The following is a 15,602-nucleotide window of genomic DNA, read 5'->3' on the forward strand; positions in this document are numbered from 1 at the left end:
TTTGTTTTCTGTGTTTGTTGTTATCATTGTTGCTTATACTGCTTGATGTTGCCTGAGTTTCCCTCATTAATGCTGGTCACAGTTATTAATTCTAACAATTTTCAGCCATTATCCCTTCAAATATTTCTTCTGTTCCATTCGTTTTTCTCTTCCTTCCAATAGAGGAATACCTTCTAAATTTATCCTACACTTCCTACATGTTCTTTTCTGGTTGTTTGTTTTTATCATTCGGTTTTCTTTGCATTTCATGTACCAGAATACAGTATAACACACTATTCATTTTCAGTATAGCCATTCTTAAATAACCCTGAGATTAGGAAAACAATACTTGGTATTATTTTAATTTTTATTCCTGTAATGAAGCCAAATTTTTTGGTTGTTTGTTTTGGTTTTCAATAACTTAGTACTCAGTACGTAATGTTCTGAGTCATTTAATTATGCATGCCTCAAAGAGCAGAGATTTGTGCCAGACTTGCATAGATCAGGAGAAACATATTGCTTTGCTTCATTAGACAAGAACAGAGAATATGTTTCTGTGGGATTTTCAGTTAGGTAAGCTTGATAATTATTTTTAGTGCAAACTTGAAAATTTTTCATTAGGTATTTTGCCAGTTTGAAACTGCTGTGTACCCCAGAAAAGCCATATTGTTGAATGGGATTATTTGATTGTTTCCATGGAGATGTGATCCCCTGAATTGTGGATGGGACCTCTTGATTGGGTGGTTTCCATGGAAATGTGTCCCCACCTATTCAAAGCAGGTGGTTTACTGAAGTCCTTTAACTGGTAACCATTTCAGGAAAAAGTTTCAGGGTGACACAGAGCTGACAGAGCCAACACGACACACACCCAGATGTTTGGAGATGCAGAAAGTAAAGGTCCCTGGGGGATCTGTTTGAAACTGGAAATTAAAGATCTGGCAGACAGCAGTCATATGCCTTCCCAGCTGACAGAGGTGTTCTGGACCTACTGGCCCTTCTTGAGGCAAAGTGACCTTTCCTGAATGCCTTTGTTTGGACATTTTTGTAAACTTGCAATTTAATCAATTCTCTTTATAAAATCCTGCCATGACCAGTGCTGCTCGGGGTTGGGGCTGAAGTGAGACAATGGGGAATTGAGAAAGAAACACAAGAGACAAAGAGAGAGTTAAAGCTGGGACCAGGAGAGACTCTGAGCTCAAATGGAGACTCAAAGACTCTGAGAGGTTCAGCACTATCTATTTAATAGGGCTGTGAGATAAAGAAAGTGAAAAATGTTAGTAAAGAATGGGAAGGAGGAAACAGGAGCTGAACCATCTGCTTCCTTGTGGCCAGATAAATCAAAAGTTGCACATATTTCCCAAGGTCTCCTTCCTTCTGCCCCAGACTCAAGCACCTTTGCAACACTTTAGCCTTTTCAGCACATCAGGTGCCTATTCCCACAGAGACAGCTTCGCTTTATCTCTGTAGTGAGCATGTGACCTCTGTCTCATGTGCACCCAGGAAAAAACCAATCGATTTCTACTTTCCTGCAGCTTTAGCAAACCAAAGCAGATATTATGCAAAGATCTCATGAAAAGAACTTTTATCCTGGTGAGAGCAAAAAGTGCATATTTTAAAAACCAAAATCCTCAGAGATCTCAGTGTGGCCATACCTGAGTGAGATTCTACGGGGGTTTTATTGAAATTATTATTGGGATTTTTCACATTCCATGAGAGATTTCTTCAAAGTCCATATCATTGTATATCAAGGCAGAAACTTGCTAGTATACATAACATTACATGAACACTATATCAGTAGAAAAAAGGAAAATATGCTACTATTTGCCTAATAGAAATGGTAGAACAGGCTTTGAGGAACAGAAATGAATAATTTCAGACAAAGTGATGCATAGTCAATGCTAATTTATAATAAAAATTATTTAGTAGATAATACTTGACCCAATCACAAACTTAGGGGATGTGGATATTATGATACTAAGGGAAAAAAATAATATGGAAGTTCACAGAAAATGAGACCAAATAATGGAACCCCACATTTGAGATGTGGATAGTTTTCACAAGCCAGAAATCAGAAATCCTGTTGAATGGTGATAAACAGGCTCTATATTTCTTGATAGGCAACTATAAAACACAACCTTTTTCTCAGTTTGGTAATTAAATTGTTAGCTAACTCACAGTGGGTCAAAATTGATAACCAGTGGAATCACTGTGAGATTTTGGTTATGTATCACCATGGCATTGATTTAACCCCAGTGAACTAGAGTATATCTCACCCTTCTTTCATTTAAGACAGTAAGAAACATTCCTGGAAATTTTATATAGCAAGGAAAAACAACACAGAAAAGGACTTGTCATATTACTTAGATTACCAGAGGCAAAGATTCTGATATTGTTTACCAATTTTTACACATTTTTAGCTGCTTAAGATGGGAGGAACTATTCTTAGGGGTCCATCAGCTGGCAAGTGGAAGGGTGAATTGTGGTGTATACATACGATGGAATATTGTGCGGTTGCAAGAAGGAATGAAGTCGTGATGCACAGAGCATGTTGAGTGAAACTTGAAGACATTACATTGAGTGAAATAAGCCAGAAACTAAAGGACAAATGGAATATCGGTTCACCAAAGTGAACTAACTACAAGGAATAAATTCTGAGAACATAGGTAATAGGAAATAGAAAGAGGGCAGAAATTGGCCAACTGATGCTTAAAGAGTAGGTGCTTAATAAACTTGACTGTAAGAACTCAGCCATGAACTGCACAAAACTATGTGATGGTTGCACTAATGTTGTAAGTGTAATTAATGAAGCTGAGTGTGAGTATGGCTTCAAGAACAAGATTAGGATCATGTATGTCACCAAAAGGAAGGCTTGAGGATAAAAGCTGGTACTATATAGGGCGGGCCACGGTGGTTCAGCAGGCAGTGTTCTACCTGCCATGCCGGAGACCAGGTTCAATTCCTGTTGCCTGCCCATGTAAGAAAAAACAACAACAACTGGTATTGTATAAGTTAGAGAAACCTAGAGTGAATGATGACAGTGACTAATTATATAAATATTATAAAGTTTTACATGAACTAGAAAAAATGCATGTCACTTTTACAATGTCTTAATAATGGGGTGATATATGGGAAAATACCGGCTAAGGTCTATAGTTAGCAGTGATATTATAATATTCTTTCATTAATTGTAACAAAGATGCTATACCAAAGCTAAATGTCATTAATAGAAGGACATGAAGAAGGGGTATGAGATTTTTTCTTTCTTTTCAGAAGAAATGGCAATATCCCCCTAAAGATTGTTCTGGTGAATGCATAACTATGTGATTTTAACAGAAGCCATTGATTGTATGCTTAGGATTGTTTCGTATGGTATGTGAATCAAACTTTTTTTTAAGTCTGTGTAAATATATATGCTGTGTGCATAGTGAGCTGTGTGTGTGAGAGAGAGAAACAGAGAAAAGGGAATATTTAAAAATTGTCCAAAATTAAATATTACAGGCCCATGATTCATCCATGTACAAGAGTTCCCAGTCCTTTTCAGACAAATCTGAACCTCATAATCTCACTCCTGTATTCACTGGAATACAACCATTAATTTCAAAGCTGTCAAGGTAAATGCTTACCATGGGAAATTTCCCATGTTCCTAACTTCACTTATATATAAGTGTTTTGGCTTCTCTTGTTATGTACCTACTTTTCTTGCAATAGGCTCATAAATATAAATTCCTGTGTTGTGGCTATCACAGTCTTATTTAAAAGAAACACAAATGTGATTTTTTTCCTGTTACAATTGTATATTAAAATGAATTTTCAATGACTTTTGAATGATGAACTTGCTTTCAAAGTGTTTACTTGCAAATACTGTTTCACATGGTTTCCAGAATTTATATGGTACAGAATAACTGAATATGTATTTAAGCTCTTCACCTCTCCAGAGGAAAGGCCAAATGGTACTTACACGGCTGGTCAAATGTGATAAAGTCTTAAAAGCAAAGAAAATATGGGGGAGGAAAATCATATATAACCACAAATGATAGCTCAGAGAGACAAAAATCATATCAAGATTAAAAATTGATTTAATGTAAATGTTTTGTAAATGTATCATAATCTAGGAGCATAGTTACAACTTTTCATGTTTTATAGACATGTAAAAATAAAGGTAAAATAGTTTGAGAACATAAAGTATCATACCAATTCTATAACTTTCATACTGAGCCAGGTGAGACTCTGACCATAAAATAAAATGAACAAGAGCTCAACCAGAATTAATGACAGCCTCTCTGAAAGCTGGCACCCTGCATGTACATTTTGTTTTGTCAGTAAATACCCTGCATATACATTTTGATGAATAGGTTTAGTTTCCTAGATTCTTTGTGCTTGTATACTAAATCGCAAAAATTTTCTTGTTTCTTTCTGCAACTGATATTCTCACATTGAAAACAACTTTTTAAAATAAATCTATAATTAAGAGACCATGGCAATATATACATTTTTTTCTCCATGGAAGAATCAAGCTTTTAATGTATTCACTGTTAATGCAAAATAAAATCATTCCCAGTAGTGATGCAAATATCAGTAGACAGAAGAGACGTTCTGTACAGTAATACCGATAGTGTGAATGAAAATCAAATTGTCTTTACACTGTGGGTGGCTACTGACTAGCATATTAGATATGATCATACAAAATAAACAGAAAAAAATTTATCAGTTTTATTATTCTACGCAATTTAATTAGAGTAGCAAAGTATTGCTTTGGATTTCTTTAGTTAACTATTTAAAACAGATGCCCCTACATTATCAAATCTATTTTTCCATCAGTTTCTTTTAATTCATATATTTGCAAAACAACTTCCAGGCTAAGTTTATTTCTACTCTTACTGCTATATCTTAGAATTCTCTCACGATTCTGTTTCATATAAGATTTCATATTCCTAAACCTCTATTTTTAATCTTCTTCTCCTGACCTTTCACACTTAACTTGGGTGAACTAATCCGTAATTACAACTTTACCTCAAATCTATCTACTGAAGTCAAACCACTCTCTAGAGGTTGGAGCTCATTTGATTTCCCCTTGTAAAATCTTAGACAGCTTAATATTTACTTTCTAAATCTGAAATTATTATCCTTACCTTCAAAATCGCCTAAGGACTTGCATTCCCTTTGTGGTGAATAACATCACAGCCTATAAATGGTTTATATAAAACCTTCTGAATGGATCAGAAAAAAAATCTTTTTCAATACCTTCCTTTCTTCATTTCATTAGACTGATTTTATTATGTTGCCATCCTACTCACTGTGAATATGTGCTTTAGGGGAGTCTGATTCAATTCCAACCCCCACAGATCAGTCCCAACTGATCTAATCCTGTCTCAGCAGTGGCATGCAACCTGCCAGGGACTGAATTTTTCATGAGAATATGAAACAGTTTAGTAAATGAAGCGTGAGGTAAAGTCTGATGAGGAATCTTCTTGGGTACTGTTTCCTTTTTCCTCTAGGACAGAATTATATGGGGAATAATCTTTAATCCTTTTGTCATTTCCAGAAGTGAAGTCTAAAAATCGAAACGTTTTGTAGTGTGAGGAAAAATCTACTATACTGAAGTTGCCAGAGAAGTAAACTTGGAAAGAATCTGGGTATTTAGTGAAAATTCTAAACCATTGAATTAATGTATTATACCTCGGAGCTTCTTACATGCAATGAAATCTTAAGTCTTATGTGTTTCTCTCACTACGAGTAGCATTCTCTGCTAAACTCAGCTGAAAGCATCATAATATAAATGTTCATGTAAGAAAAGTGTGATTTATCCCTCACACCTACTTCAAAACCATCTGCTATTGCGTCCAGAGAAGAGCTATATTCTCCCTATTTTTTGAATGAGCTATTTTTTCTTTGTCAAAATCTGGACTGTTTACTTCAACTTTTAATACAAATTTCCTGTTATCAATCAACCATCTCTTGAAGTTCACAGGATTAATTCCAAAATTGCAGCCCACCTTCTATTTCAAACATTTTCTCTGTTGCTGAGTATGATGAACTTATCGAGTGTCTTATGTGTTGTTTATTTCTTACGCTAGGGCAGTCCTGGAAAATAATATATACTCAATATCTTGTTAAATGAATAAATAACTATGCAAAATTGCATGCTAAACTTTATGAAGAAAGATTGACTCATATCTCTTGACATTAATGGTAATGGGGCATTGAGTAAATAAAATTATAGTTAAAAAATTATTTTTTGTGGCACCCAAGCAAAATGTACTAATATTTGCATTTTTTATTTCTAATCATAATATGAGGCATGAGAATAATAAACTTATTCAGCAAAAACCAAGATAAATTTGTTGTAAAAGTCTTATATTTAATTTGTGGATTTTTTGCTAATTTGATTCATGACCTTCAACTATGTACTTAAGAAGTAGGTTTGAAGCTATTACATACCCCAGAAAAGCCATGTCTTTTAATCTTCATTCAGTTGCTGGGTGGAATCTTTTTTATCATTTCCATGGAGATAAGACTCACCCAACTGTGGGTGGTAACTTTTGATTAGATGGTTTCCATGGAGATGTGTCTCCAACTATTCAAGGTAGGATTGCTTACTGGAGCCCCCTTAAGAAGGAACCATTTTGGAAAAGCTACAGAGCCACCAGAACTGGCAGAGCCAAAGGACTGGATAGAGCCCTGGGGAATCCATTGAAGAAGACTTATGAAATAAGGAGAGAAAGCTAGCAGATAGCACCATGTGCCCTCCGAGCTGAGTGAGAATTCCTGAATTTCACCAGCCCTATTTTTGGAGTTGATGTATCTTTCCCCTGATGCCTTAATTTGGACATTGTCACAGCCTTAGAACTGTAAACTTGCAACTTAAGAAATTCCCCTTTTTAAAAAACCATTCCATTTTTGGTATAGTACATTCTGGCAGCTTTCAAACTAGAATAGAGTATAAACCTCAGTTTCCACGTATGTACAAAGATGATAATTCCACCTGACCTGTGACCCCATCATCTTTGTGACGTGTGACCTCAGCATCCATTTTTGCCAGAGCCTCTTGGCCTTTTTCTGTGCCCAGACCTCAATATGCATCAATCACCTCTGCCCAACTGTTATTACCCACACGCCCCATATCACTCATATACCTCACCCAAGACACAGCCAGCCCCAAATGGCAAGCTAATCATGCCCACTGCTGCTGGGCCATAGTCTCTCTCCTTTTTCATGAGTATTTGCTTTAAAGTAACTCATTGCTGACTCAGGTGGGCAACTTAGTAACCACCTCCCCTGGGTCACAATAAAGGCACAAGCCAATAAGTCCCTCTGCACCGGCTTTTGTGCTCCCCATCTGTTGGTTTAGTCCCTGAGCTGCTCACACATTCTGTCATACCCTCGTGGTGTTCCTCCAAGATATTTAAGTAACAAACTTTCTTTTTACATGCATTGTTTCTGACTCACCATTTGTGTTGTACCTGGCCACCACCTGAACCCAAATTTAAAGTTCTGTGTAATCAATTTGGAACACACTCACATGTTGGATTATGGAGAGATTGAAATGAGTTGATCTGTATTAAACTCTAAAATTGGTAAGCATGCTATTAGTAGTTGTTGATGGTCAATTTTATGTGTTAACTTTTCTAGGTTATGGTGCCTATTTGTTTGTTGAAGCAAGTACTGACATTATATTATTATTTTGCAGATGGATTAGCATCTGGAGACAGTTGATTGCATCTGAAATCAGAAAAGGAGGTTGCCCTCAGCAATGAAGGGAATATCCTCATCCTGTCAAGTATAAAAGCAGAACTAAGGATTTCAGAAGGCGTAAAGAAGAATTTCTTATTCTTCTTCAGTCAGCCAGCCATGTTCTCCTGAGTAATACAACTTCATCTTCTTTGAAATATCCATTTTTGGCATGCACTAGAATGTTCAGATGTGCCAGATTTCAGAATCAACTTTTTGAAGATTCCAGCGTCCAGCTTGCAACCTAGCCTACAAAATTAGGACCTGCTAATCCTCACGGTTACTTGAGTCAATGCCTGTGATAAATCTCTATATACATATCCTGTTAGGGCCCAGACTAACATAATTTGGTGCTGGGAATTGTTCTTTCAAAACAGTTTCAAAGATGAGATTTCAGAGCTGGTTCTGCTATTTTGGAAATTGGTTCTATAAACAATCATATTAAAGCCGTTAATAACTCTATTTCCAATAATCAATAGAGAATCGATTATTCATGACATACACTGGCAATGGAGATAAACAAAATATCATCATTGGATACTGCTTCTCAAATATTTATAAGAAGTAAAGCTCTGAGTGACAGTGTATCTGTTATCTTAACAGATTTTGAAGTTTACATATATATATATAGTTGATGATATATATATATATATAATGATGTGCACAGGGTCTTCTTAAATACACTGAAAAAAGTCATTAAAGGAAGGATTGAGGACAAGCCTTCAAATTCTCAGCTAAAGTGCCACAAGAAGGACAAAAGCTTCCTGTGTGTGCCCTTAAAGAAACCATTATTTCTTGTATCCACAAACCTAAGACTTCTAAAATATTGAATTACCTATGTTGCAAGATATCGGTTATTAAATAGAGAGCATTGATTGGGAAGGAATAGGATACTGAAAACTGGAATAGCAACATGTAGGCAGGTCATAGTAATGGTGGAGACATTAAACTCCTAAATGCTTCTGAGTCCTCTTTGCCAGATAAACTTGTAACAGCCTGCCCGAAGGAATCGGCCATCCTCCAACATTTGAAGAAATTAACCCTGCTTTGATGATAAACCTATAATTGCCTCACCTGAAAAACACCCTGACACTTCAGTCTGAGATTAACCTTATTTCACCAGATGAAGCTGTAATGGAATGACCTGAAGTAGCTGAAGTGCAAGACATTGCTAATTCTTCTCCTGACCTGCTCTTGTTTGCTTCCAGACCTATAACTAGACTGAAGTCTTTGGCAGGCCATGAAAGGTGATACACACTACACTCCAAAATAACTGCATGAGTTTTTCAACTTATGTATGGGGATGAATGTTAAGGGTGTGGGATAATGAAAGGAACATAAAGTTGGATCAGGCTGAGTTTCTTCATAAGGGCTTATTAAGCATAGATTCTGATTTGATTTTGTAGTTTAAGGGATTAGAAAGGGCTTTACCCCTTGGTCTGTTCAGTTTGTGGGCTGGAGCATGGACCAAAAGGTGGTCTACATTGTCTGAGATCAAAATGCAAGAACTTCCCTGTGAAGGTATCCATAGGCTTAGAGAGATTAGAATGCTTAGAGTATATTTGTCATGAAAGACCTGCTCACTCACAGCAGGAGTGTCCAGAGGACTCACATTTTTACCACAACTATCAAGAATAACTTTGTTGGAATAGCTCCATCTACCCTGAAAAGCTCTGTGGTTACTGTTCTCTATAGATCATATGTTACTGACAGAGGGCTTCCACTGAACTTGAATCCTTAAGTACGATAGGTTGATTAGATACCAGGTTGGCAGCCAAGTAGTGGCACTGAACCACTAAGGACAAGATGTGCACAGCTACAGTAATGGGCAGCAGAGTCAAAGCAGCAACCAAAATAGTCTGACCCACAAAATAGTCTGATCTCTGGCATTGTCTGTTTGACCGTATGGTACCTAGAAGTGAAATAGATGCACATTCTCCCACATTTTCACTTGATTCATATAAACAGAAGAGTTCTAGATCAAGTAAACAAAAGTCTTAACTTGGATAAAAAAATGGAGAGTCATAGCCCCTTGATACATTTCCAGACTCAAAACAGTTTAAAGACCCAGAATCCCTTGAATGAAGGGAAAGATTGTTTTGGGGAAAGGCCCTGCTACACTGACAAAATTTATACTGTTAATCATCCTCTCCGCCTCCCCCACAGGGACCTTTGGCATTTTCTCAGGTTGACTGCATCTGGGGAAAAGGAAAAAAATATCAGACTTTTGAGGGGTTGTTAAATACCAACTCTGAATTGACATTAATACCAAGAGCCCTAGAATGTTGCATGGTCCACCAGTCAGACTAGGGGCTCAAAGAGATCATGTGATCAACAGAGTTTTAGTGCAGTTCTATCTCAAGAGGTCCCAGTGTGTCCTCAAACCAAAACACATATAATGAAAATGAAAAACATGAAATATTGTGAGAATTACCAAAATGTGAGACAGAGGCAGAAAGTAAGCACATAGTCTTAGAAAAATGGTTGCCAACAGATGTATTGAACACTGGATTGCCACAAACCTGCAATTTGCAAAAAAAAAACAAAAAACAAAAACACAGCTGTGAAGCATGGTAAAGGAAATCACAATGAAATAAGATATGCCTATAAAGAATTACCATATGACCTGGCAATTTCACTGCTAGGCATTTTAAAGAACTGAAAGCAAGGACTTGAACAGATATTTGTACACCAATCATCAGTAACATTATTCACAATTGCCACAAGATAGAAGCAAACCAGGTATCCATTGTCTGATAAATGGATAATCAAAATGTGTTATATAAAGACAACAGAATATTATTCAGCTGTACAAGGATTAAGTTTGTGATATGTGTGACAACATGGATGAACATCACATTACTGGAAAAATAGACATTTCACTGAGTAGAACATAGGGAATAAAAATAAATAATAGGGGGAACAAATGTTAAAATAAATTTAGTTTGAAATGCTAGTGATAAATGAAAGTGAGGGTAAGGGGTATGGTATGTATAATCTTTTTTTCTGTTATTGTTTTATTTCTTTTTCTGTTGTCCTTTTATTTCTTTTTCTGAATTGATGCAAATGTTCTAAGAAGTGATGAATATGCAACTATGTGATGATATTGAGAATTACTGAATATATATGTGGAACAGAAAAAAATGTATTCCTTACCCTATTATATACGTATGCCTTATGAACAAGTGCAGGGTAGTTCAATTTGCAAAATTATTTCTCACTAGGTGCAATAAGCAAAACATTATCAATTTAATGGGCCAGTGTGATATCTCATGGAGGGGAAAAATGACCAAGTTTCCTGAAGCCTAGATTATGACAGAGGGCTGAGAGAGTTGATATACTCTGAAGTAGTACACTGAAGGTACATTGCTGACTTTGCCAGCTGAAAGCAAATTTTATGGAGGTCTTTACTAACAGATATATAGAAAAAAGTTTCATGTACTGTGTACTGCAAACATAACTTTTATAAACACTGGAAACCAAAAAGTTTGGCTGACTCACATTACTGTGATATGAGCTTAATTGTGGTTATCTCCAAAGATATCTAAAACACACCAGAGGTTTGCCTGTGCTTAACTTTCTGAGAAACTGCCAAACTGTCTTTCACAGTGCCTGCACCATTTTACACTCCCAGCAGCAGTGAATGAGTGTTTCTATTTCTCCACATAACACCCCCCCCCCGCCAAAACCTGTAATTTGTCATTTTTAAATGTTAGCCATTCTTGGTGGTATGGAAAAGTTATCATTGTGATTTTGATTTGCATTTCCCTAGTGGCTAATGGTGTTGACCATTTTTCTTGTGCTTTTTGGTCATTTGTGAATCTTCTTTGAGAGCTATCTATTCAAATATTTTGAACATTTTGTAATTGAGCAGTCTTTTTTCATGCTGAGTTGAAGGATTTCCTTATAAATTCTGAATATTTAACCATTATTGGATATGTGACTTCCTGACATTTTTTCCCATTATGCAGGTTTTCATAAATTTTCATGGTAAACTTTGATGCATTTTTAATTTTAATGGATTCTCATATATCTATTTGTATTTTATTGCTTTGTTTTTGATGTGAAGTCTAAGGAACTACTGCCTAACACAAGATCATGAAGATACTTCCCTATGTTTTCCTCTTGGAGTTTTATAGTACTGCATTATATTTAGATCTCTGATCTATTTTTTCATTTTTGAGTATTGTGTGAGGTAGGGTCCCTTCATTCTGTTTCATATGGAGATCCAGTTTTCCCAGTACCGTTTATTGAAGATAATATAATTTCCCAATTGAGTAGCTGTTTGTCCTCTTATCAAAAATCAATTGACCATAAATGTGAGAGTAGATTTCTGAACTTTCAATTTTCACTTTGATTTCACTTGTTTATGTGTCTATCTTTGTGCCATAACCATGCTGTTTTGATTACTGTAGCTTTGTAGTAAGTTTTATGATTGAGATATTTATGTCTTCCAACTTCATTCTTTTTAAAGATGGTTTTGGCTAATCTGGGTCCCTCACCACCCCATACAAGTTTGATTAGTGGATTTTCCATTTATGTAAACAATGTTGCTGGAATTATTATTGGGATGCATTGAATTTTTAAATTTCTTAGGGTAGAAATGATGTCATAGCAATATTTAATCTTCTAATCCATGAACATGGAATGTCCTATCATTTATTTACGTCTTCTTCAGGTTCTTTTGACTCTCTTTTGTAGTTTTCTGTGCACAAGTCCTTTACATCCCTGGTTGTATATATTTTTATATATTTGATTCTATTAGTTACTATTGGAAATGGGATTTTCTTAATTTCTTCTCCCAATTGTTCATTATTAGTGTATAGAAGCATTACTATATTGGGTGTTGAACTTATAACCCACCACTTTGCTGAACTAATGTATTAGTTCTAGGAGGTTTGCTGTGAATTTTTCAGGATTGTCTATATGTAAGAGCATGCCTTCTGCAAATAGGATGTTTCGCTACTTCCCATTCACTTTAGACATCTTTCATTTCTTTTCCTTGCATAATTTCTCTGACTAGAACTTCCAGTAAAATGTTGAATGAAATTACAGGGGACATCCCTATGCTTTTCCTGATATTACAGGGGAAATTTTCAGTCTTTCACCATTAGGTGTGATGCTAGCTGTTTGGTTTGGTTTGGTTTTTATTCATACCCATTGTCAAGTTGAGTGTATTTCCTTTTATTCCTAGTTTTCTAAATACTTTCTTCAATTAAGAAGTTCTTGCACTTTTTGTTCCCTGCATTCTGTATTGAATGATGTATTACATTAACTGATTCTCTTTGTTATACTACCCATGCATAATTGGGATGAATCTCATTTGCTTATGTATATTATTCTTTTAATGTGTGTGTGGATGGATTCAGTTTGCTTGGTTCTTGTTTTTGTTTGTTTGTTTGTTTGTTTTTGCATGGGCAGGCACCAGGAATCACACCTGGGTCTCTGGCATGACAGGCAAGACCTCTGCCACTAAAGCCACTGTGATCCACCCTCAGTTTGCTTGCATATTTTGAGGATAGTTACATCTATATTCATAAAAGAAATTGGTCTGCAATTTTATTTTCTTATGGTATCTTTATCTGGCTCTGGTATAAGGGTGATGGCTCGTAGAATGAATTAAAGTGTGTTCCCTTCTCTTTAATATTTTGGATGAGTTTGAGAAGTTTGGGATAATATTTCTTGGAATGTTTGATAGAATTTTGCTATGAGACCATTCCGTTATGGATTTTTCTTTTTGGGAAGTTTTTGATGACAGATTCAACCACTTTACTCCTTATTGGATTGTTGAAATCTTCTTTCTTCTTGAGACATTGTAGGTAGTTTGGGTGTTTCTAGGAATTTGTCCAATTATCAAAGTTATCTAATTTGCTAGTACACATGTTGTTCACAATATCCTTTTGCAGTATTCTTTTTTTTTATTTCAATAAGGTCAGTAGTGATGTCCCCTTTTTGGTTTATTATTTTACTTATTTCTAACCTTTCTTTCTCTTTTTTCTTCATCAGTCTGGCTAAAGATTTTTCCATTTTTTTTATCCTTTCAAAATACCAACTTTTGGTTTTGTTGATTTACTCTATTGTTTTAGTAGTTATTTCGTTTATCTTGATTTAATCTTTGTTATCTATTTCCTTCTTCTCACTTTGGGTTTAGTTTACTGTTTTTTTTCTAATTCTTCCAGTTTGAGCTTGACTAGATCCATGGTTTGAAATTTTTCTTCTTTTTTAATGTAAACATTTAGAGCTATAAATTTTCTTCTCAGAGTTGCCTGTTTTGCATTTCTTAAGTTTTGATAAGTTTTAATTTCATTTGAACTCACCTAAATATATTTCTTAATTTCCTTTGTGATTTCCGCTTTAACCCAATGTTTGTTTAAGAATATATTGTTTAATTTCCAAATGTCTGTGAGTTTTCCATTTTTCTTGGGTTACTGATTTCTAGCTTCATTCCATAGTGGCCAGAGAAGATACTTTCCATGATTGCAGTATTTTCAAATTCGTTGAGACTTGCATTGCAATCTCAGTTTTGGCTGATCCTGGAGGATGATCCACGTGCATTGAAAATAATCTGTATTGTTGTACTGTTGGGGGAAGTGTTCTATATACGTCTGCTGGGTCCAGTTAGTTTAGGGTGTCATTCAAGTCTTCTATTTTCTTATTTTTCTTCTGTCTAGAAGTTCTATTCATTATTAAACATAGTGTATTAAAGTCTTATACCATCTGTATAGGACAGTCTATTTCTCCCATGAAATTGGTCAGTATTTTCTTCATATACTTTGGGGTTCATATATTTAAGAGCATATATTTATGCTTTTTGATGCATATAAATTTATAATTGTTTTATCTTCTTGTTGAATTGACTGCTTTATTCACGTATAATGATGGTATTTCTTTGTCCCTCGTAACAATTTTTGGCTTACAGTCAATTTTATCTGACCTTAGTATAGCCACCCCAATCTCTTTTGGTTATTGCATTCATGGTATATTTTTTCCCATTCTTTCATCTGCAACTGACTCATTTATTTGAATTTGGGTTTCTTGTAAACAGCATATAAGTCGGGCCATGCTTTTATATTCCATTCTGCAAATCTCTTATTTTTCACTGCAGAGTTTAATCTATGTATATGTAAAGTCACTGTATCAGTTAGGGTTCTCTAGAGAAACAGAATCAACAGGGAACACTCGCAAATATTAAATTTATGAAAGTGTCTCATGTGACCGTGGGAACACAGAGTCCAAATCCTCAGGGCAGGCTGTGAAGCCGATGAGTCTGATGGAAGGTCTGAACAAACTCCACAGGGGAAGCTTGCTGGCCAAAGCAGGAAGAGAGACTGTCTCTTCTGAATCCTCCTTAAAAAGCTTCCAGTGATTAGACTGAGCATCACTCATTGCAGAAGACACTCACCTTGGCTGATTACAAATGGAATCAGCTGTGGATGCAGCTGACGTGATCATGATCTAATTCTATGAAATGTCCTCATCGCGACAGGCCAGCACTTGCCTAACCAGACAAACAGGTACCAACACTTGGCCAAGTTGACACATGATCCTAACCATGACAGTCACTATTGATAGATCAAGACTTTCTTCTGCCATTTTGCTATTTAGTTTTTGGAAGTCTTATGAATTTTTTGACTTACAGTCCTTTCATTAATGCCTACTTTTATATGTATTTAATTTTATGTTTTGTACCATACTGAGTGACATATTTGTATAGATATATATTTCATCTATTTTCCTTATGGTTGCCTTGGGGTTGAAATTTCATATCCTAAACATATAACAATCATGTTTGATTTGAAACTAACTTGATCTGAAAAGCATACACCTATACTGCCTCCTTACTCCTCCATACCCCCAGATTTCTGTTATTACAAATTATATATTTGTACATTGTA

The sequence above is a fragment of the Tamandua tetradactyla genome, chromosome 24 (assembly GCF_023851605.1).
Source record: "Tamandua tetradactyla isolate mTamTet1 chromosome 24, mTamTet1.pri, whole genome shotgun sequence".
In the NCBI taxonomy this organism is placed as follows: domain Eukaryota; kingdom Metazoa; phylum Chordata; class Mammalia; order Pilosa; family Myrmecophagidae; genus Tamandua; species Tamandua tetradactyla.